The following is an 11,017-nucleotide window of genomic DNA, read 5'->3' as shown; positions in this document are numbered from 1 at the left end:
TAAAAAAAAATCGGGTGTTTTGGCTTTTCGATCTGTTTTTCTCCTTCAACGCCGGAGAAGGAATCAAAAGAAATAATGGTTGACAGGACAAGAAAGATGGCGATTGTTTTCAGAACGAGGCCGCTTTTGAACACAATGCTTGTTGCCGACTTTCAGCGCAACTAAAGTACGTGTCTGATCAGGAAATAACAACAATATTCCAGTCAACCAAGAACATTACGAGGTTCTTTCTTTTTTTATATTTGTGTTTTTAACAAAGAAGCTTTAAGGAATATCACTTAAACGAAAAAATAAAACAAAACAAAAAACGAAAAGAACATTAAATCATCATGAAATAAAATACGAAAATAAGAACGTAAAAACACTTCTTTAAGTGAAAACTAAAATATACGAAAATAAGAAAGCAAAAAAAATACGAAAATATGAATGCAAAAATACAAAAATAAAAAAGCAAAATAAAATACGAAAATAAGAAAGTAAAAACATTTTTTTAAGTGAAACTGAAATATACTAAAATAAGAAAGGAAATAAAATACGAAAATAATAATGCAAAAAAAATAACTTATATTGTAAAAACTAAAAAATAATACAAAAAGAAAAAAAAATTAACAGATACGAAAGTGGCTGTAACTTCGAAACAGAAAAGATAATCAAAGATTCATTTGAATAATTTGAGCAAAAATAAATCAATTATTTAACATAAATAAGATAAAAATTATTGTTTAAGAAAAATATCGTTTCTCTGTTTACATAAATTTAATCATATTTAGTTGTTTGTGAGCACAGGCCAAGTCCGGCTCGCCAAATCTTTCATCCGGCCCGCGAATCTTTTATTGGAAACGTTAAAATATTCAGGGAAAATGAAAAAAAAAAAATGGAAATGTGTTAAAATAGTGGTTTTTATTTTTGTTCAGAAAATAATCAACAGAATGAGGTTTTGGAAGAAAGGCTAATGACACGTTCAGGTTATTATTAGTTTTTTTTATTTTGCTCATGTAGCTCCAAAAATCAGCAATATGGTCCATCAGCTCGTAAATTTTGGAAGCCCTTTTGTTAAACTAATTAACCGATTACTATTAGTAGTAGTATGCATTTTGAAGCACAGCTACTAGTGGTCCAAATTGTGGTCTATATTTAGTTTGATTTAGTTTTTATATCTAAACGGGGTAAAAAGGGGATGGGAACCTTTAGTGAAAATTCAGATATGCTTGATTTTTGTGAAGCTGTAACTATGGATATTGTACATCGATCAATAAATATTTTCCGAATCACAGTTTCTTTGGGTTATTTTAAAGGACTTTGACGACGTAATCCGTACACAACACCTCAATAGAAAAATCAGTAATAGTCAACTCGCGTTTTCCCTAATTTTCTGCGTGGCGCTATCGGAACCGGAGACTAGGCAACACAGTACCCTCGTTTTTTTTTTTATTCAATATTTGTATTTTGAAGGGATTTATTGAAATAAAATATAAAAAAAATTATTGAAAAATATACAATGCCAAAAAAAATATATAATAAAAAAATATATACAATCCCCCCAAATATATATATATATATATATATATATATATATATATATATATATATATATATATATATATATATATATATATATATAACACAATTAGTCTTTATTTGCACTTTATTTGCACTTTATTCGCACTTTATTCGCACTAGTTATTAAAAGTGCAAATACAGACAAATTGTGTTATTTTTATCTGAACGATGTTGTTAATTTTTATTGTATATTTTCAATAATATTATTTTTTTTATATTTTATTGTTTATAATAATATATTATATTTATGATATTTATAAATCGCTTCAAAATACAAGTACTGAAAAAAAAAAAAAAAATCAAAATCCTTGTATTTCAATTTCTTCTAAAGGCCCCTTAAGCTTTAAATTGTAGACATTCTCTAGAATCACCGCGATATAATGGATTTTTGTGAAAATTAAAATAAGGACTAAAAACGCAAAGGTTATTATCATTATATGTTAATTTTGATTTTCGTAAGGAGACATAACCGTGATGTAAAACTGTTCTGTTCGATTAATTAATTCTGCCCGTCCTGATACGGATATTCAGTTATTATCTCATCACTATGGTTATGACAACAGCATATTCTTTTAATTGTTTTGACTCTCGAGTATATATCCGACACAGTTAGACACAGTTAATCAACCGAGAACCACATCACTCTATATAAAACATATAAAATATCAACGGATACACACCCGAGAGTCAAAACAATGAAAAGAATATGCTGTTGTCATAGTCCTACTCATCACTTATTGAATTTTAATTGCCCTACTCCTCGCCTGGCAAACGTCACTTTTTTATCGGTTATTATAATTATATATTAATTTTGATTTTCGCAAAGAGACATAACCGTGATGTAAAACTGTTCTGTTCAATGAATTCATTTTGCCCCTACTCCACGCCTGGCAAACGTCACATATTTTTTTAATCAGTTTTGTTTATTTTTTTTATTAATTCTTTCCTGTCTTCTCTATACTTTGCTTGAACCTAGGAAATGGTAGAACCACCTATTTTTCTTTTAGGAATGATTTTTTTTTTAAATATGCAAATGGTTTCAAAGTTTTGTGGAAGTTCGACTTCCGAACACTTCATCTCCTGTCAGATTTGACGTAAGTCGGGCACTTCCTCTCGTGTTTTCGTTGAGAGTCGTTTTATTTGAACATCGGCGCCTTTAAAATAGAAGGCAAGATGTTTTCTTCGTTGTTGGACGTTAGTAACCCCCCCCCCAAAAAAAAACAGAGACAAAAAGAAGCAAAAAAAAAAAAAAGTTATGAAGAGATTTCGACAAATAGCTGTCATACACACATTTATTTATGAAAATCTGACTTTTATAGTACGGATGGCTCAAATAAGTTATAATTGTTGTTCATCACATCTCCCTGAAAATTATCCCAGTCTAATAATAATAATAATAATGAATATACGTCTTTATTTATTGGAATAAGACTTGTATAGTTACGGCTCGAATCACTTATATGATTTTATGATCTTTCCTGAAAACACACACACACACACACACACACACACACACACACACACACACACACACACACACACACACACCGCAGCGGCACGTGGAGTTCTCGCAGGAAAGTTTCGACATCTTCTTACATACAGCACCTGGTATTCCCAAACGGTAACTCATATTGCACTGATCAGATTCGATGATCTAACGAAAATCGGTGTGTCAACACTATATATATATATATATATATATATATATATATATATATATATATATATATATATATATATATATATATATAATTATTTACTATAATAATTAAATACCTACAGACACTAGTGTTTTATTTTTTTCGGGAATCTTCAATGCAGAGTCTCACAATTAACACCAGTCAATAGATTCGAACTCGGCAACACAAGCCATCTCTGGCTTGATTAGCAAAGACCGTATCCATTCGTGAAATGACGTTGAACTTAAACATTTTTATTTTTAAATGTTTTTAAGTCAGTCAAAGTGATCTAATCATTATATGATGATCTATGCATATATGTAATTAAATTAAGTAATCATTTACGCGTAATTTTTTTAGTACTTACTTCAACAGTGCTCAATACATAGGTAGAGCTGGGTAGTAAGTTATGAAAATATATATGGCAATTAAGTTACGCAGAATATTCCGCGTTTCATTCTCGTGAGAATTTGTCATAAGCCTGACGAATTCTCACGAGAATAAAACGCGGAGTATTCTGTGTAACTTAATTGTCATAATTATTTTCATAACTTATATATATATATATATATATATATATATATATATATATATATATATATATATATTGCCATACATATTTTCATAACTTAATATATACGCGCGCGTATGTATGCATGTATGTATATAAAACTTGTATTGTTACAGATGGCTCAAATCACTCATGTGATTTTCCATCTCTACTGAAAACGTGCGCGAACCCCCCCCCCCACATACACGCACACACACACATACACACATACACACACACACCGAAGTGGCATGCGCCCTAGGTGGCTTGAACCGATTTACCCAAAGGAGGAAGTCTCAAGTGAATATCAATTTTACAAGCTGCCTCTAATCCCTTGCATATTCCCCGCCATAGGAAATGACGACGCTAGGTTTGTTGCAGGAAGGCGTCGACGTCCTCCTATATTCAGCGCCTGGTATTCCCAAATGGTCATTTATCTGGCACTGACCAGGTTCAAGGTTGCTTAATTTAGGTGATCAAACGCGAACCGCGATCTCGACGTGATTATGCTGTATATACGCAACTTAAACTGCTTATAATAAATTTATTTTTAGTGTTATACATTTGGAATTGTATTGTCTTATTTTTTTATCTATATGTGCAATAGTTAGGTCGCTATGAACAATAAGTATCATTAATAAGACACACGTACACACACAAAAAAAACAAAAAACAAAGAAACAAAGAAACAAAACACTTGTCTTATAATAGTCCATATAATTACTAAATGATTGTATAATTATATAGGACTAGCAGTTCAGCCCAGCACACACACACACACACACACACACACACACACACACACACACACACACACACACACACATATATATATATATAATAAAATATTTGACTCATGTCCAGGTAACCTACATCTAAAATTTCAAGTGTTTGGACCCAAAATTGGCGGAGGAGATTGGTAGAGTCGGCAAAGGTAAACTCTTTCAACTTTAACATCTAGAGAGCCAAATTTTCGCTCAAAAACTGATTAAAAAGCTTGCTGCATGTCTGAATACCCTTTATGTAAAATTTCAACTTTAGTTTTCTAGAGAATGCAAAGGTAAGGTCTTTTGAACTTTGACCTTTTGGCAGCCAAATTTTCGGCTAAACCCAATTAAAAAGCTTGCTCTATGTCTGAATACACTTTATGTAAAATTTCAAACGTTTAGACAAAAAATTGGTCATGTAATTTAATAGAGATCGCAATTTTTACCGCTTAAAATTTATTGTTTTGGGCTCAAAGCAAATTAAAAAGTTTAATCCATGTCCAAGTAACCAACATGTAAAATTTCAAGTGTTTAGACTCAAAATTGGCGGAGAAGTTTGGTAGAGTTATCAAAGGTCAAATCGTTAAACTTTGATGTCTTGACAACCAAATTTCTGGCCAAAAAAAAAAAGAATAAAAAGATTTTCTCAAATCCCAATAGCCCTTATGGCAAATCTCGAGTCTGTAGACTAAAAATTGGCAGAGTAGTTTGGTAGAGAAATGTATACATATATTCAGAATCGTACCCTATTTGCAAAAGAGGGGAGATATAACATGAAAATATTTAGAATCAATCTTCACTTGCTGTTATTTCAGATCATTTGAAACCATAGCTGCAAGTTTAATCTTGCCTCCATCAAGGCCAGAGGTTTTTGGAACACACACACACACACACACACACACACACACACACACACACACACACACACACATATATATATATATAGATAGATAGATAGATAGATAGATAGATTAAACTAATATATTTTTTTAAATAAATAGTCACAATTATTTTTATACTTACAGGCACAAGTATTTCATGATTACGCAATCATCAGTGTAGGAAGTGATGATTACTGCTGATTCGCGAGATTAGCAACAACGATACCCTTGACTTCGTAAGGTAGCATCTTACCTCGACGCCACCGGCAATTAACACAAGAAGTGAAGTAAAATAAGTTCCTGTAAATACTAAATTGAAGGGCATTCATACTCTTCATGGGTTTGGATATATATATATATATATATATATATATATATATATATATATATATAGAGAGAGAGAGAGAGAGAGAGAGAGAAACAAACCCAGTCATGGGTTTCATCAACGTTTCGTTTTTATTGGGAGATTTCCTCTATATAAATGAAATTAAGGAAACAAAACCCAGTACAATTTGAAAATAAATTTAGCATGTGATGAATGTATTGTTCCATTTCAGAAACGAAAAGTCGCTGGAAATAAAAAAAGGTGTGGGGGATTATAGCGCTTTAAAAGAGAATATAATTTTTTATGACGTCATATAGCCGTTAATATATTTAACTATTTTTGCATGTTCGTTTCTCTCATTCATTGTTGCATGATAATACTTTTTGAAAACAAGTTAAGATAGTTAAATTTATTCCAAATAAACCGCGAGGGAGATTTCTTGAATCAGTGCTTATCGCAAATTCAAACACAATTAAACAACGTGGAGGTTTGTATAATGTATCGCCATTAATAAGTGAACTTCTATTAAAAAAATAACATAATTTAATTTTAGACACTCTCACACCATAGAAAACATCACCCATGATAACTAATACATATAATCAGTCAATAAAAAGGCACTCATTTCATTTCAGTTACACATCCATATTTGTAATTTTTACGGGCATATTTGTTCCAACAAGAATATGAATTGCATCATATCTTTTAAATATATTAACGGCTAAATGACGTTATTAACAAAAATCTTACTCTCTTTCAAAACGCTATGCCCACCTTTTATTTTGCACTCCAACGACTTTTTTCATTAATTACATCCAAAATATATTTTCAAATATTTGTACTGGTGTTTCTTTAATTTTTTTTTAATTACATTTTCACTCCAAAGAAGGCACATTGCCACTTTTATGTCGGGGGCTACTGTCAGGGACATAAGCTACAGAGGTGCTATATAGAGAGTTGGGCAGCAAGATGTCTGTTCACGTTACACTTGAACTTCTGCAAGTCAGTACAGTGGGGGAAGCAGGGACCCAGAGTGGGATTCCAAAGTCTAGCAGTTCTGGGGAAGAAACTACTGGAGTACAAAGCTATCTTACCGCTAGGGATCTCTACTGTGTAGGGGTGGGATTTAGCTGCTTGTTGGATTTGTCGAGAGTATTTACGTCGAAGAGTACAGGTGCTTGTAGTTCGTCGGAGCACACACCATTAAAATACTTGTAAAATAGGCAGAGGGATGCAACATTTCGTCGATGGGACAGAGGCTGAAGCTTAGATGACAGTTTAGGACCTGCCAGATTGGCGAATCTCTTTTGAACCTTGTCTAGGAGCGAGAGACTAGTAGCAGATGCACCAGCCCAAATATGTCAACAATACTCCATACATGGGCGAATGGTGGCCTTATAGAGGTACAGGATACTTTCGGGCGATAGTAGCTTTCTAGCACGGTAGAGAGAGAGAGAGAGACAGAGAAAGAGAGAGAGAGAGAGAGAGAGCCCATCTTCTTCGCAGCAGTCCTGGCAATGCTCTCAATGTAATTGTTCCAGCATGTTTCCTGTGAATGTTAGGCGGAGGAGTTTAAAAGAAGTACTTTCAGATAATGAGTTTTTGGCCATTGCTGTTGGTGGTAGAGAAGGTTTCTTGTAATCATTGAAGAAAACAAGTTTAGCCTTAGCAGCATTGAATGTGACCATTCACTTTTGTCCCCATTCTACTACATATTGGAGGTCATCCTCTAGTGTTTCTGCCATTTCCTTAGATGTGTGTTCATTTGTTTTCCTCTCGTGCCTGTTATAGAGCGTGATGTCATCAGCATATATACCCATCTCAGAGACAATTTTGTCAAGGAAGTCATTTATGAATATTAGGAATAATAAAGGTTTGGAGAGTAGATAATGCACTGTGGATGTGTTATCGGTAGCTCCAGCAATTCTCGCTTCTCCTTTTTTGTCCCTCAATCCTCATTTCCAATGAGTGATTTTTCTGACAAAGGGCGAAGAAAAAGTTAGTTTCCAGGTCGGTAGTACTTCGTGAACAGTAGTCTGAGATGTCGGAAATTTTCTGTTTCTATGTCTATTCTTGTGGCCATGTCTCTAGTAAGGGTGTTGGAGGTAAACGTTTCATCTGGGCTGACGTTAGCCGCCTGATAGTCAGGGACCCGAACCTTGGATTAACCACTAAGGAGGCTGTCCTATCAGCAGGTGCAAAGTACTGGGGCTTCTGTATTGCCATTTGGTGAATGGATTCTGGACCATGCAGTAGTTTCTGGTAGGGCCTCTCGATACCATACTAGTGGATAATTGTTACGGCTTTACCTTATGTGCTACAAAAAAAATTCCTGTCTTTTCATCTCTTACTTTCCCTCTCTGTCCTGCTCTAACCAAGTCTGTCGACCTGTTCCACAAATCCCAAAACCTCAACATGAAATCACCCCAGAATAAAACACGAATAAACCTAGAACCCCATCCTCCAACGTAGACCCCTACTACCATGTCTCCTTCTCCAAAATCAGGGGTTTACGTTCCAACCTTCCAGAGGTTGAAACCCAATTACAGGAGACGAAACCGGACATATTCTTCCAAAGCGAAATTGGCATAGGGCCGACCACTTCCCTAGATGAGTTCATAAGTAAAGGATACTCTAACTTAGCATCTAAATCTGACCCCCAAGATCGCCATGAGTATGGAATATGTGCCTACATTAAAGATGGCTTTCCGTGTGGTAGGGATATCTCCAGTGAAGACCCTAATTTATCTTATATGTGCTCCCGGGTTGCATTTGCTTACACCACCACATTTATATTTGCCCTCTATCGCTCTCACAACAGTGGAGATACTATCTTTAAGAGGATATCTGAGAAAATTGACCACGTCCTGTCTGCTTATCTTTCGGCTAACATTCACATTTGCGGTGACTTCAATGTCCATAATGTGGAATGGCTCACCCACTCAAATAATATTATTAGTTAGTTATATCTTTATTATTATTAGTTAGTAATATCTTTATTATTATTAGTTAGTAATATCTTTATTATTATTAGTTAGTTATATCTTTATTATTATTAGTTAGTTATATGTTCTGTCATGACTTTGCCATTGCCTATGACCTCACTCAGATTGTTCACGAACCCACCCGTGCGCCCGATACTACCAGTCAGTATACAAGGTTTGTAGACCTTTTTCTCGCAACTATATATATATATATATATATATATATATATATATATATATATGTATATATTTATATATAAATCTCTCTCTCTCTCTTTATATATATATATATATATATATATATATATATATAATACGAGCAAACAGTTAATAACTCATGTTAAAAAACACTTTGAAATGAGTTAAAAACATATTTAATCTGAAAAGGAAACACTAGATAAGTGGATAGTCCTTAATCCGCGGAGTTTCGAAGAAATACTTTCCTTCTCATCAGAGGGTAGGAATTAGCAAAATGCGGGATCGGATTTTGCATGCAAAAGTATTTGATGAAACAACAAGTAAGTCAAAGATCTTACTTGATAACAAAAAAAGTGAAGCAGAGGGAATATGGTGAAGAAAAAGGTGATTACCCATGGATAGATAGTCTGGTGGAAGATAAATAATCCAGTGACGGTAAAATCCAAATATATAACTTCAAGAAAGTTAATTGAATTTCCATTTGCACAAGTATATATATATATATATATATATATATATATATATATATATATATATATATATATATATATATATATATATATATATAAAATGGGTTAAGAAATTCCAACGAAAGAAAGATGTATATTTAAATCACAGCCGCCTTCCTAAGGAAGCAAACAACCCCAAAATACTATAAAACAATATACACATTCCCAAACCAATAAAAGCAAGCACACACACACACACACACACACACACACACACACACACACACACACACACACACACACACACACACACTACCCCACCCTAAAGGAAAAGAAAAAACATTAGGAGAAAGAGATAGCGACTACAGCCAGGTCAACGGTCTCCCTCACAAGCCCAATAAAAGAGCAATAAAAATTGAGCATGCCAATGAATAATAAATACTTACAAGCCTCCACCCCTTGGAAAAACTTCAAATTAACTACGAAAATCGCCATTTTTACATCTCCAACACATTTGAAAATAATTTCTGGCGAGGACGCATCACAGAACGTCTGAAACGCGCGTAAAAACGATTTCAATGACTTAAAAACATTATTACAATGATCCAGACATAATTCTCAATGAGAAACCAAGACACGGAATAATAAAATAATGTTAAAAAATACACATTGTTGGTGACTACTCCCTTATTTAAATATATATATATATATATATATATGTATATAAGTAACCCTGTCTGTCTGAGGAACGGTCTCTACCAAACTCCTCTGTAAATTTTTGGTTTACAGATTTGAAACTTGGTATGTAGGGGATTTAGACCAGTAGAATTGATTCGATTTCGTTTTTTTTAGCCGATAAAAATAGCTGCTAAGAGGTCAAAATGGAAAAAAATGGAACTTGGCTTAAATTAAAAGTTCAGTTGAAGGCATTCGCTAATATACATTTATCTATTTTAGAACGTGTAAGGACATAGTCCAGATTGTAACGGACCAGGCAGCAGAATTATATGTTCTAGTTTCGATTCCAGCTGATAGCACCCTCGTCGATTTTTATTTATAATTTTTTAAATCATAACTATACATTAGGTACAATATAATAATCAACAGAGTATTGGCTCTATAATAATAAATACGAAATCTGCATGGATTAAAAAAATATTTAAATGTATGTTACAGCCGGGCAAAATCGGGCTGCTTGCTAGTAAGCGCACTTATACACACGCATACGTACATCTAATATATAAAAGGTATATATTAAAAGTAAAAAAAACAACAACTCATAAAATAACACGAGTAAGGACTGATCTATCCCGCATATACGGGAAAGTGAAAGAAAAAAGGGGAACATTTGTATATATCACATTGAAAACATATGTGATATATACAAATTTTTAAAACAGCAGAAGTTATAAATTCTTATGTTTTATTACCCATTTTATAGCTAAGTGGCAATAAAACGGGTCCCCGTTTTACGTTAAATGAATATAGAAAAGTGATACCTCATTTCTTGAAACAGTAATGTGCGATTTTGAGGGCAAATATTATGTAGCCCACTAAACAATTTGGATCATTAGCTTCCCAAACGAGCCTTCATTTGTTAAATTCTGATCAATAGTTGCCGAGA

This window comes from Euprymna scolopes, chromosome 25 (assembly GCF_053919585.1).
Source record: "Euprymna scolopes isolate OS-2025 chromosome 25, ASM5391958v1, whole genome shotgun sequence".
Taxonomy (NCBI): domain Eukaryota; kingdom Metazoa; phylum Mollusca; class Cephalopoda; order Sepiida; family Sepiolidae; genus Euprymna; species Euprymna scolopes.
This window is presented reverse-complemented; position numbering follows the sequence as displayed.